The sequence below is a fragment of the Labeo rohita genome, unplaced genomic scaffold (genome assembly GCF_022985175.1).
Source record: "Labeo rohita strain BAU-BD-2019 unplaced genomic scaffold, IGBB_LRoh.1.0 scaffold_854, whole genome shotgun sequence".
Lineage (NCBI taxonomy): Eukaryota > Metazoa > Chordata > Actinopteri > Cypriniformes > Cyprinidae > Labeo > Labeo rohita.
This window is the reverse complement of record NW_026129804.1, coordinates 15,375-30,443: the sequence shown is the minus strand read 5'-3', so window position 1 is coordinate 30,443 and position 15,069 is coordinate 15,375. Positions and strand designations below refer to the sequence as shown.

Here is a 15,069-nt window from a genome sequence, read left to right as displayed (position 1 = left end):
CGAAATGAAAACCTTATGGTTTTTGTGGTTTGTAAGCACAGGGAAGAACCTTTCTAAAACAAGCAGGTTGTGGGCAAGGTCAAACTTATTTCCAGTCCAAGGTGCACTGTTATGTGATATTTAAACTTATTTGATTTTTATTTATTTATTTTTTGTTTTGTTTTGTTTTAACATTTTAAGGACAGACTGACACATCCTGATTTTGCAGGTGTGTTCCTGTGTCAGCATGTTTTGGTCATGTAGGTTATAATCCAAATCTAATCATAAACTAACCTTTAAACTGGAGGGAAATTAGTTCCCCAACTCATTCATAAGCCTAATTCTAACATCTCTAACAGCTGTCACACCTGACTGGTTGTCAAATATTTTGTTTCAGGATAAAAAAGGACCAGGATCCTTTATAATACCAGCAGGGTGTGGGTGTTGAAACCATCTTCATTTTATCTTATTCTGTATTTACTGTATTTGCAAAAGGCGGGCACTGTATGCAAAGCATAGGTTACTTTCTTTTTTGCTTCCTTTATTGTCTAAATCATATTCAGCTCTCTTTATTTAGGGGGTTGTAGATCATAAACAGCCTGGGTTGACTCTTTTTCTAGATATTGTACTTAGGTGGTGTATTTGTATTTGTATTTATTTGCAAATACATTATACCCAAGCAAAGTCTACAGTAAGGTAATGCAATTTAAAGATTTTTTTTTATAAATATAGAAATGTACCACTCAGTTGCTAGATTACATTTTGTATTTTAAAATGTAAAAGTTAACATAAAATCGAACATTAAATAATAGTTTTAAGTACAGGCTTATTGTTCTTGCTGTTGTTTACTCATTTGACAACTGTTGCACTTTCTCTCAACCAGCTGTACTGTTATTCTATAACCAGCTATTGTGTAACCATTTACATACTCTCATGTAATTAAAATCTGCATGACTTTGTTTTGTGAAACAAAAAAAAGTTCTCATACACTTTCATTATACTGAAAAATACTGTTATATTCTGTATATACAGTATACTGTTCTTTAAAATTTAATTTGTGTTCCACGAAAGAAAGAAAATCACAATATTTTTTGTTCGTTTGTTTTTTGTTTTTGTTATGACCAGAAAATGGTGTGCCATAAGAAAGAAATGCAATATGTGTGTTGCTGGTGCCATCATTTTCACTTTCAATCTGTATTGTTCTCAAGAGACAGTCAGTTGTTTAGAGAGCAGAGTTTTGTAATGATTTCATCAAATGTTCATAGACAGTGAATTCATTCCAATTATTAATTTTCCTACAGTCGTTGTCAACAGCCATGGTTTCACTGGTTGTAGCGGCTGTATTTGTCCTCCAGGGGTCTCTATTTCAGCCTCCGCAAGCAGCAGCATTCAAAATCATCCCTTCTGGTGGATCCCTCACTCATCATCGAATCACTGAGGCAGCTTTCCTCCGCAAGATGGCGGAGGTGTGCCGAAACGTAGCCACTGCCCGGGGGAAAGACTTCACGTTACCTGTAAGATGTAAAATTTTGATAGATACATAGATAGATAGATTTGGAAACTATACGTATTACAAATTAGCCTATTAGACCAGAACCAATATTTGTAAAATGTCAGGTACCTGTATGCATTTTTTTTTAGTTAGCCAGAACTTCCTTGCAGCATAGTAAATCTGGCAGAGAATTGAAATGACCGCATTTTGTTCCTTTAGATCTTCTTTAGGTTCTCAACCTTTTTTGGGCCAGCGCCCCCCTACCCATTATCCAGGTCCCTCACCGCCCCCCATCAAATAAATTGTAGTCTAATTGTCCTCACTGAATATTAAAGTTGATTATTATTATTTTGTGTTTATAATGAGGACTGTTATTATATTTACAGTAATTCAAATGTATGGGGTCATTATGATTTTTAGGAAATTACTTTATTTCAAGGATGCATTGAATTGATCAAAAACGACAGTGAAGTACTTTTTTACAGTAAATTATTTTAAAATAAGTGTAATAACATTCATTTACAGAGTTTTTAAGCATGTTGGTGGTTTTCATTGCTACAGCTTCAGTGTTGTTCAGACACGGATATATCTTGTTGCCCCAAATTTAAAAAGACTAAATAAAAATGACATAGTGGACATTGTTATTTTGGTGAGTAAATACCACATTTACACATGCAAATGGAAGAAATGGAATATTTCAAAGTTTACTTAAAAAAATCTCAGTACAACCCTAATTCTAGAAAAGTTGGGACATTTTGTAAAATGATAAAATCTGTGATTTGTTCGTTCTGTTTAACTTTTATTTAACTGACAAAAGTACAAAGAAAAGATTTCCAAAGTTTTCACTGACCAACCTAAATGTATTTTGTAAATATGAACATATTTATTTATAAAATATTTATTTATTTATTAATTTATTTATATGAGTATGCATCCTACTCCAAAAAGTTGGAACAGAGGCAAAATAAAAGTGAAAAGGTTATAGAATAACCAAATAAACTGCTTTGAAACACAGCAAGCAGGTGAACTGCCACATGACATTCCTCACATTTTTGATTTATCATTTGAAGTATCATTATCATTAGAAGCAAAAAAGGAGCAGAAAAAAAGCCACATGGGTATAAATTAGGCTATATTTGTGAGCTTTGAATAAACTCTTTAGAAATTTGGTATTCAAACCAACTGCAGCCAATCAGCAAACAAAAAGTATTAATATTAATTTTTCTAAACAAGAAAAAATATCTCTTGCTTTATCGTGTCTAAATGCTTGCTATTGTTTTGACGCAGCAGCTGCGCTACAGAAAGTCAAGCAAACAAGTCAAAAAACAAAGTACTTAAGTCATTGCTAAGGAAATTATACACCGTGAGGTCTAGGAGCGTGAGTATTGGTGTAAACTAGCAGCGAACAGCACTGCTACACTGACCGCGAACAGCGCGACATGTTGTGTTAAAGCACATAGATCCTATTATAATCAGTCGTTCAGTAACAACTGAGCGCGAGCGCTACAGTAAACGGATGCCGCGTTCTATTTCTGCCTGCGGGATTCCACGCGCCTGCGCTACCGACAAGTTGAAAAATAGACATAGAAAGTGCATTTTGATGTATCCAGTGTAGAGACAGCGTTAGGATGTGACAGACCATTTTCTTTTGGAAGTTCCAGCTCATACATCTTTGGTGTAAACTCGTCTTGACCAAACGCCCCCAAGAACTGTTCAACGCCCCCCTTTCAAAAATTTTGCTTCCAGCGCCCCCCGATGCTGTCCAAACGCCGCTCCCATTGAGAAACACTACTTTAGATTATTGTTCTGACCGACAACCAAAGCTCATTAGTCAATCACTAACCAGTAAGATTAGAATGTCTTTTTATTTCTTTTAAGGTTTTAGGTTTTTATGCGCAAATAGCAACATAAACATAAACAGGATTCACGGATTCACACACCGTTTAACAATTATTAATTTTATATCTTGTCACTTTCTAAAGTATACCACATTTAGAAATGTGTACGTCATGAAGAGGCACAAATTCGTAACATCATGCTGATTCTTAGCTTTCTGTGTTAGTCCCTGGTGAAAAAAAACAGCATATGCTGGTAGGCATGATTTGATGCTGGTTTAAGCTGGTCCTTTGCTGGTTTATGTTGGTCCTTAGCTGGTTTTTGCTGGTCCTTTGCTGGTTTATGCTGGTCATGTTGCTGGTCGAGGACCAGCATCAACCAGCTAAGGACCAGCATAAACCAGCAAAGGACCAGCTTAAACCAGCACCAAAACATACCTAACCAGCATCCCAGCATCAAAATATGCCTACCAGCATATGCTGTTTTTTTCACCAGGGGTGTCAGTGTCTGATACAGGGAACCTTTGTGTTTAGGTTAAACGTTACAAATGATTTGTATACAAGTTCATATTAGACATTTTTTTTATAATATTATATCAACAAAAAGAGTAATTATATGAGTACAAATATAATTATTCTCTCTAGTGTACATTTTTTTCTCGCTAGTTTATGAACACTGAATGGATTTTCTGAGGTTATGTAACAATGTTTTCAAGCTCATTGAATGATTACATTCAGTGAGTTGTAGTGTGTATTTCAACATGTCTTCGGATGTTCATTCATGTTTATTTCTGCTTCGCTTGAAGTGAGGCAAAGCGGGAGCGTGCATAAACCGTCACGACACTAAAGAGCTTGAAATTCTTAATAAAACTAGCAGAATTTGAAGGCTGAGACTTCATTTTCTGTTATCAAAAATAACCCCAGTCGTGTCTGTCAGCGTGTTGTCTGTGTCCCTTTGCTCTGCAATGTGAGCTCATATGTGAGAGTTACGGTGCTTTTCCACTACAGCGTCAGATTTGTGCTCAGTGCCGCTGGTAACGCTACAACGGCACTGCTTTGGGTGCTCTTGAGGAATGCGCCACCTTTTTGATGCTTTCATCCGCTCTCAACGGCACTTTCAAGCCTATAATGCACCCCATGAGCGTTTACGCTCAACTTCCATAGGAATGAATGGAAAACGCTTGCTTCGCTCTGCTCGCTACGCTGTAGTGGAAACACACCATTAGCAAAATCTGGAAGGACACTGGACGAGATGAAGCATGGAAAAGCCATGAAGCTCAAAAACAAGCAAATTTTAACACATAAAGAACACCTTAAGGTGCATTGTTTGCACATTGTTTAAGTGTAGAATACGTGTTGTTTACACGCTATCCTTGACATGTTGTTTACATGTTCAAATTTGTGCGTTTTTGAACTTCTTTCTGTTCCATAAGCATGATGCCGCACAACAGACACGTCACATCCATCAAAGTTCAAAGCTAAAATGTTTTGTAAATGAGGCCCACTGTGACCTCATCATTAGTGTCCTAGGAGCTCATGGTAAGAGATCACCGTGAGATCAAATTGTTGACTGGGTAGTTTTGTTTGCTACGATTTTTTTAATGGATTTCTTTAATAGATGATTTTTTTAATGGACCACAAATCACAGATGCTGCTGCTAGAATATTTTGAGTAAGCTGTCTGTTAGAATACCCATTGATCTGCAGTGTTGAAAGTAACACATTACAAGTAATGCAAGTTACGTAATCTGATTACTTTTTTTCAAGTAACTAGTAACGCATTACTTTTTAATTTACAAGAAAATACAAGTTACTTTTTCAAATAAGTAACGCCAGTTACTTTTTTCCCCTTTTATTGACTGACTAATCTCCTGTTCCCATGTTGAGAGAAATCAGAAATACAGAGGCGTTGTGTGCGCTGTGTGAACATGATGATACTGTAGTTGTAGACTAAATGTGAACTTTGCACACAAAAAGTATTCTCGCTGCTTCATAACATTATGGTTGAAGCACTGATGTCAAATGGACTATTTTAACAATATCCTTACTACTTTTCTGGGCCTTGAACGTGTTAGTTGCATTGCTGTCAGTGCAGGGTCAGAAAGCTCCTGGATTTCATCAAAAATATCTTAATTTGTGTTTTGAAGATTAACAAAGGCCTGGACTAACAAGATTTTCATTTTTTGGGTGGGCTAACCCTTTAACCATGCATTTAGTGCCAATTACAAGGTTACAAATTTTATAAATGGAAATTTTCAGAAAATGCTAATGCTATTTTTTTTCTTCCACTCCTCACCTCCAGATCGACAGCAAATTGACTGCAACTACTGTCCAGAGAGCCTGCTCAAGTTCATATTCTTCTCCATTAAAACTATCCACTTTTAATCTGGCTATTATTCAGACTTCTCTTAGCAATGCAGCAGTGGATGGAAATCAGTTCAGTACTGCTCATCATTTTGATAATGAAGATTTCAAAAATGGACGGGACCTCATCACTCAGGGCATAGCAGCTGTGAAAATCAGCATTAAAAAGGGGAACTATTTGTCTGCCCGCACCAGTCTTGGGGCTGTATGTCATACTTTACAGGTATGTTAGTTCTGGAGACCATGCCAGGACTGTGAACTGTATTGAGAAATGACCCCCCACATACACACAAACACTGTTAAGTACAATCTAGTAAACATATGTGTTTTGTGTGTAGGATTTCTATAGTCACAGTAATTGGGTGGAACTGGGAAACACTGCTCCTTTCAGGACTCTCATCAAACCTAAGCTTCCTCTCAATAATCTAGCAGGTACTGTAATCTTCTCTGAAGTTTTAAAATTTTTTATTTTTTTATTTTTTTGTATTTGTATATCTTAAAATTAAAATTCACTTCATTTATCATTTTTATAGTTAACCACCTTTACCTTTGGCCACCTTTGCCAAAAAATATTGTGTAATTTCACTAACACTTTCTGTATGTATGGATGAATGGATGTCTAGGTCCCAATACAAAAACATGTAAAAGCTGTGTTGGGGAAGACTGCAATGACAACATTCTCCCAGACTTACTGCAGCAGAAGATATTAACTTCAGGATATTTCCGTTTGCGTTCCTCATCCAAACCAGCAGGTAGGGAATCTAAACATCTCATAGACTGCCAGTGCTAGATGTTTTGGTTTCCAGGCCAAATATAATGTCATCTTAATTTACTTACTGAAGAATGATGTTTTTTTCCCTAAACAGACATTTGATTTGATTGATAACAAGAGTACACTCTTAAAAATAAAGGTTCTTTACTCAATTTATCAGTGGAAAAAGGTTCTTTAGATTATCAAAATATTTTTCACACTAAGAAAAAATGTGTCACTGTAAGGTTCTTTGGGCAATCAAAACTGGTTCTTCCAATGCATTGCTGTGAAAACCCCCTTTTGGAACCTTTACTTTTGATTAAGAGACTCAACAACATTTCCATGAAAATTGTGTCTGTCAGGGAAATGTAGCCATGGCGGCTTTTTGACAGGACCAGTTCAAAAGAACCCACTGGAGGCATCAATAAGGATGATATCAGCTCAAATCATGGTTACCTTCACCTCGATGCTGCTGAAATGGCCATCAAAGCTACTATGGAACTGCTGGAAGACATCCGGGTGGCCACAGGCAATGTAGCCTTTCTTCGGTATGACTTTTCAAAACCTGTATGATTTTTATTTCTCCAAAGAACACAGTAGAAGCTTTTAGAAGAATGTCCAGACTGTACAATTTTCATTCAGTAAAAGGGAAAAGAGTGAACTATCGCTTTAATCCAGTGGTGCCCAACCCTGTTCCTGGAGATCTAACTATATGCAGATTTTAGTTCCAGCCCTGTTCCAACACAGCTGTCTGTAATTATCAACTACCAAAGAGATTAATAATCTGGTTCAGGTGTGTTTGATCAGGGTTGGAGCTGAACTTTGTAGGATGGTAGATCTCCAGGAACAGGGTTGGGCACCCCTTCTTTAATCTTTCATTCCCTTTCTCTTTCTCTCTTTTTAGATTGATGGGCCTCACTCAGACTTCAGTTCTGGCTTTTGTGTTCGACGTCACAGGCAGTTTGCCTAACTACATTGAAGTGTTCAAGAAAGTGTGCTTCAGTATCATAGACAGCAGGAGAGGAACATCAGAGGAATCTTCAGAATATGTTCTAGTCACATTTAATGACCAGGGTAGGTCTGTTGTGTTTAAAATATAACACATTCAAATAGTTTGACAGCCACTGCTTGTAAAATGGGTGCCCTATGCAGAACTTTGCCTTCATAATTTGATGCCAGTGGTTCCCAACAATGTTTCTGGACCTCTTTTTTTAAGGGATGTAAATAGAGGAAAGGCTTCACTAGGCTGAAAAAACAGCTTTGTTTGAGGAAACAGCTTATCATTTGCTTATCAACAGCTTATCAACAGCTTGGCATTATCAATGAATTCTATGCCAGGGGTGCCCAGTCCTGTTCCTCAAGATTAATGGACATTCATTTCTTTAAGGTTTTTTAAAGGAAGTATTAACTAGAAAGAGAATATTAGAACATGTTTAAGTTCCTATAATGCCATCCTATAGGAGCACCTTTTATATCCTGTACAGCAATGGTTCCCAGACAAAGTGGTTCCTGGAGGCCCCCAATACTGCATGTTTTGCATGTCTCTGATCAAACACACCTGATTCAGATCATCAGGTCATTAGTACAGACTCCAAGCAAAACCACTAGAAGGCAAGCCAGCAACCATTAGCCAAAAAGCATAATGGCTAAAGCTAGAGGCTTTACTCTGTTGAATAAACAGCTTTTTAAGCCTGAAACACACTGCACAATTTATGGCTGTCCCAGATGAAAGATTGCCATTTTTTAATAATCGTGGCGATTTCTGTGATCGTGGCTCCTAATCTGTCCCCAATGTCGTACAGTGAGAAAGGTTCAAAGGTGGCTGTTGTCACGGTCTTGTGACCAAAGATGGCCTGCGATCATTTTCTGGCAGGGTCAGAAATTTTGCCCGATCATCGTGTGGTGTGTTTGCTGCCAAGACCCATGTTTACTGACCAGCCAAAAAAAATGCCACATGAATTTAACGTGAGATGGTGCTAAAACTTAAAACTGCTTACCTCAAGCTCTTCTTCATTCCTCTTTCACTGCTTTCACTTTTTCAGCACACATAAAAACTACAACTGCCAAAGTGTGATTCATTATGCTCTTTTTGTTTACCACTAGCACATGCTGATGACATTTTATTCTTCAAGTAACGTGCGTCGTAGCCTACGAGTCAATAGGTGTCATCATCGTACAGTCTACATGCATGTCGCACTCAAGTTTTTTAGATCCATGTCACACAGTGTGATCAGCAATGATCTTATATGATTGCTAAAAACGTGCAGTGTGTAGAAGGCTTTAGAGGAAACAGCTTATCATTAAATAAATAGACAGCCTATCTGCTAATCGTCAACATGTTTTACACTGAACAATACTTTTGGATTGAACTATTTTTAGAGTTTACACCAAAAAAATTGAGTGTTGAGTGATTTAGTTTTGCACAACTCTGACTGAAATTCCAAAATGATGTTAAGGCTTTAATGTGATTGGTTATTAAGGGACACTTGATCCAAGTTAGCCACTACGCTTTCTCTAATTGTAAGCAAAACAGACCCTCTCATCTCCCTATAGTAAGACAATCTCTGCTCCAAGACCTGAAATGGGAGTGTCAGACAAAGGAGAGATACAAAATATGGAGTGTTGGAGGATCTCCAGTTGTGGTTTGGAGCCACTGCTATAGACCTTCATCTATATGTACTGGGCCTTTGGAGCATGTAGACATATTCAGAAGGATCTGCTCAGGTACAAACCAAGCATCAGAATGGCAAGAAAGGTGATTTAAATGACTATGAATATGGCATGTCTGTTGGTGCTCTGCAGCAGTCTCAGCAGAATGATTTAAACTAACAGGCAATAGTTCAGTTTGGTTAAGAGCAGAAATAGTGAAGTACAGTGTGCTTACAGTAGTACAGTGTAATTCCAGCAAGATACATTGCCTGTTCTGATGACTCAATTTCTGCTGTGACATTCAGATAGTAGGATAGTAGGTCATATTTGATACATGCAAGATACATGGATCAGGCACATTTTATGCTGAAGTTGTACTGTTGGATTCTGTAATGTGTGTATGTTTCTGATAACAGGTTCTGGACCTCTGATAAGGACTGACAATGCAGACACATTCAAAAAACATATTAATTCCCTTTCAGCATCTGATGGTGGAAACTTCTCAGATATGTGCTTGTCAGGACTCCTGGTGTGTGTGTGTGTGTGTGTGTGTGTGTGTGTGCGCTTTTGGACCATGATTTAAACATTTGTTATGTTTGATAAAGTTCACACTGAAATTAGTATGCACATGTTAATAATTAGGTCGACCTTTTCCTTGACTGTATCCATACTAAAATAATGACTTAAAGATAGTTATGAAGTGATTCTAATCTTAAAAGGTTCCTTTTTGTTCTGTTTTCTTGTTTCATGGATATTCAGTTGACACTGACACAAGCTCCTACATCATCAGACATTTTTGTTTTCACTGATGCTTCAGCGAAGGACTCGGAGTTAAAAAGTGCAGTTGAGGCCATGATAGAAAGCACCAAGTCAACAGTGAGTGACTGCTTGAACTGCTTGGTTAATTAATGCATTAGGTACTGTATCATGAATAAACAATGAATAATAATACATAAAACATGCATGAATCAAGATTAACAAAAATGCTGTAAAAATATTCATTGTTAGTTCATGATATATAATGCATTAACTAATGTTAACAAATTGAACCTTTTTGTAAAGTTTTGATTTTAAGTATTTCCTTTCTTCTTCCCACCATCCAGGTCAACTTCCTGCTTGCAAACTCCTTCTCATTGCATAGTGAAAAGGATGTACAGTTGTACAGAGATTTGGCCCATATTTCTGGTGGACAGACCATAGAGGTCACAAACACCACATTATCTCCAGCCAATGCAGTCATTACAGATGCCATCACTGCTGACCTGGTAAGTTCTAAAAATGCTTTGAGCTCACTATATTAACTCCTATCATCACAATTATAAATAAATGACTTTTAATGCACTGTAAGTATAAATTTGCATTATGCAACTATTCTTATCCTAATCTAAATGCTTTGTTACTGTTTTATGCTTTTCCTGGAAGTAAATGTTTGCCAAATGTGTTTCTTGAAGGTGACTGTTCTTCAAATAAAGAGAAGTTCATCAAAGGCAGAAAGCTTTACTTTTGTGCTGGATCCAACTCTGTCTAATGTGAAAGTGTATGTCACTGGAGACTTTATAGTCTTTACCCTCTACAGCCCTACAGGTGAGACAGCATATCTCTGATCAGAATGCTTAATAAATCAGTTTTCTGCGCTTAATCATCTAAGAAGCTCATACTTGTGTAACAGATAAATAACAAAATTAGTGTGATACAGGTGGTGTTTGTTACGTTGTGTCTGTATGTTCAAATGCCCTGTATTGAGTTTCTGTTTCTTTAGTTGCCTTGGTTTCTGATTATGTTCTAGTCTGTTTCTGTGGTTACTGATTATGTTGTTCACTTGTTTCTCGTTCAGTTCTCATTATCTTAATGTAGCTGTCCGTTCCTGTCTTAACACTGATGTTAGTTTGGTGGTGTACTCCTTCATTTCCTTGTGATTCGAAGTTCCTGGCTGTTTCGTTTTTGTTCAATAAATGCAATAAATTGCAGTCACACTCATGACATAAGGACATACCCAAAATGGATCTAGCTGTGGTTCAAATTCTCCTCTTCACCCAGGGAACCATTCCTTTGAGGAACATACCTATGTGTTTTTACATCTAGTTTAAGTGGTACATCACCTAGATGACTCCCTGTGCATCTTGTGGGACTTAATGCGCAAATGAAAGTGCACCTGCCTGGGGAAGGTCTTTGAGGGAACTTCTGCAAGTACATGGAGTGAGTTCTGTCATCATGCGGATCCCCCTTTACAGTGGGTGAGAAGAAGGACAATACCAAACCCCTCGGATTTCCCAAGTCCAGTGCTCCTGAAGCTTTCAAGTGGTAGTCCCAGGTGTGGTAGTACCAGTGGGCTATGTTTAATTTTCTCCAATTACAAGTCAAGACTTGTTCTGCTTTTCCTAGCTGCCTTGGCTGGATCCACTGTGGTTCTTGCCATATTCTTTCTGCTTGGGAGGGATCCAGCTCTGCCCTAGTGGTCACCACCTGTTCAATGAGCACTCCTGAGATCCCCCTCTGGCAGTTCCCTGTAGATCTTCTCCGCCGGCTCCTGGTGGTCCCCATTTCCACAGGCTCTGCCATGGCATTTATATAGCCCTTTCATTGCGTATTGCTTTACAATCATGTGAGGGGGTTTCTCCTCAACCACCACCAGTGTGCAGCATCCACTTGGATGATGCATAGTGTCCCCATCACACCAGCTACAGGTGGAGAGGAGAGAGATCAAAACAGTGGTGCTGTTTGCAGTATATTGTCCCCATCACACAGACCACAGGGTCAGCACCCCCTGCTGGTCTCACTAATGCCTCTTCCAACAGCAACCTAGTTTTTTCCAGGAGGTTTCCCATCCAGGTACAAACCAGGCTCAACCCTGCTTAGCTTCAGTGCGCAACCAGTTTTGGGCTGCAGGGCAATATGGAAGAGACTGTCATGGTCTCTCCGTCTTGTGTAATGTTAATGTAATGTTTTATCCCCACACCTTTTAGGTGTTTCTCAGTCAGGTTCAGTGGCAGATGGTCCTCTGGGCAGCATCCAGACTATTGGAAATGTAAGGAGAGTAAAACTCAACTCTGCCAACCAGACAGGGGTATGGAAGATTAGTGTCAACTCCACAAGCTCCTACACCCTTAAAGTCATTGGTAAACATTTTATTTCTGCATGTGACATGCTGTTATTATTTATTTATTTATTATTATTATTCATATTTATTTTTGTTGTAACCAGTCAGCTTTTTTTTCATTCAAATTCATAGATATTTATTTTTCTTTGCCAAAGCAAAATAAATGCATGCTGCATATTCATCTCTACATTCCTTATATATTTTGACACTCAGTTAGCTAAAACAAAGTAAAAGTATATGCATCTCTATATTCCTTCAATTTTGAATACAGGTCAGAGTTCTGTGGACGTCATCTTTTACTTTGTGGAGATATTTAAGGAAAGTCATGAAGACTCATGGGGACAGAGTTTCACCCGCCCTTTGATTGGTATAATATTGATATCTTCCTCAAATATATTTTTAATACATTAAATCTGCACAAAATTCACATTTTTATTTAATTCCTCCTTCCCAAACACTGCTATAATATTTCTAATAATTGTTTCTCTGATTGCTGATCAGGTCAGAATGCTACTTTCTATGTCTCTGTAACTGGAAGAGATTCAGTCACAGTGACTGATGTGCTTCTAGTTGAAGCTTCAGGATCTGGTGTTGTTAGTGGAACCATCAAATCTGTTGGTGCGACAGAATTCCTGGTCAACATAGACAGAATCCCAGAGTGGGCATTTGTGGTGCAGCTGAAAGGACTATTAAATCACTCATCATTGGTTAGTCAATTCCAGAGGCAGTCATCCACCCATAAAGGATCTAGAATAACCATCACGGTATGAAATATATGGCAAAATGCTGGGTGCACAAACAAATAACTGTAATTTACAACAATTATTAAACAACATACACTTAATTTTCCATTACTGTTTTGTACAAAAAAAAAATAAATAAAAAAAACTCATCATTCTATGTGACAAATAACATATATTTATCATATCTGTTCCTCCACAGGCTCAGTCACAGAACATTATACAGCCTGGAGTCCCATTTAGTTTCGATTTTATAGTGGGCTCTAATATATCTGTTCCTCCACAGGCCCAGTCACAGAACAGGCCTGGCCCATTTACTACACTATCAGAGCCCGTACTGACCAGGGCCAGGGCTTCAGCATGTCTTTCCCCAGCTCTCTGACCCTGGGAACAGGGGGAAAGTGCTCAAGGAAGCGTCAGACTGACTGCACCCTCTGACACAGAGACATGGACGGGCATCACACTCACTATTGAGGCAGAAGCTCCAGGATTCACTGACCTGAATTATGTCACACTGCGAATGACTGTCTCCAAAGCAAATGCTATTTTCAGTGGATGTTACTCAATTTTCATGTGTCTTTCTTTCTTCTGGCTTTTCATTTCCCATTTTGTATGTTTCTAAATGACATTTAGCACAGCATGTAACACATTAATATAATTTGTTGTACATTAATATCTTTACTTTTGAACATGGGGGGAAGTTGAATACATATAATGAATTAAATTAATAAAAAAATTATGCACACAGAAAAATAATTTAAAATAAGTGCTGCAATTAAAAAAGAATTTTATTCCATGGGGATTTTATGGTGCATTATTGCATTATTGCAATTTCACTGTACACCGTACACTTTCTGAAGTATGTGAACAGATGACTAGCTTTGGGACTAGCTTTTGGTTACTAAACTTCTGCCACATTAATGGGTAAGGCAGAACAAGAAGTCTTATTGCACCTTGCGCTAATTCTTGGAAACACTTGTTTCCTCCTGCATCTGTGAACACTTTGACTTCCAGCCAAAAACAAAAGCTATGCTAAAGTGCAGCATGAGAGCATCTTTTTCTTCCAAAATACGGTCAATGCAGTCTACCATCACAAGCCAACAGGTTGGATATATTAATTTCAAAGGGCAGCCCCCATTATTTCTTGCAGTCATACTGTTGTAGGTTTCTCTAACCATGTATTCTGTTTCTCGGAAGAAGCTGCATTGCTATATTTGCAACAGTTTCAAGTGAATGGCTAACACAGCGAATAAGTTTGCTTGCATTTGTCTGAGTAGGGTGAAATCTAAATGGTACTTTCCAACAACCATTATACACAATCTGTGGTAATGCCCATCATGTTTTTGATCTGCAGGCCGATCTCAGATAGAAAGGGAACAGTGGTGTTTGATATGCCTTTAGCATCAGCATCTATCAACTCCACAAGTCCAATATACAGTATGTACTGATGAACTTCTTGTGTTTTTTGTATTAACACAAAATGTTTTTATGTTTTTTTATAACACGGAAGAGTTTGTTCACGGATATGTCAGTAGGGTTGGGAAATAATGAAATTTAGTAAATACTGTATTGCCGATACTGATACTTTTTCTTTTAAAAGCATGGATTTGAATAAACCAATTACACTTTGAAAATGAGCAGTGTTGATCTGACTAATAGTGTTGGGTTCGAGTCCACCTAAGTCGAGTCCGAGTCTTTAACCAATTGAGTCCGAGACGAGTCCGAGTCCAAAATGGGCCGAGTCGGACTCAAGTCCGAGTCCCAAAGGGCCGAGTCCAAGTCGAGTCCGAGTCAAAGGAAACACTACTGTTTGTCAGTATCTTAGCATTATTTTAACCCAGGGGTGCCCAAAATCGGTCCTGGAGGGCCAGTGTCCTACAGAGTTTAGCTCCAGCCCCAATTAAACACACCTGAACCAGCTAATCAAGCTCTTACTAGGCATACTAGAAATCCCCTGGCAGATGTGTTAAGGCAAGTTGGAGCTAAACCAAGGACCAGGACCGAGTTTGGGCAGCCCTGTTTTTAAACTTTACAACTTTACAACCTTACAAAAACGCAATGTCAATTGAAATGTAAGAAAAGCAAACCTCTAGTGGATCTTGCCATTTGGATTTTTGATTTCAGGACATCTCAAAATTAGTGTTCATGTTCTGCGTAGCAAAC

The 15,069-nt window shown here is 38.1% G+C and overlaps 1 pseudogene; it reads left to right on the top strand.

Moving 5' to 3' along the window:
• Positions 1-546: 546 nt before the first annotated feature.
• LOC127162193 (von Willebrand factor A domain-containing protein 7-like) lies at positions 547-14,004 on the top strand (annotated as a pseudogene).
• Positions 14,005-15,069: the final 1,065 nt, after the last annotated feature.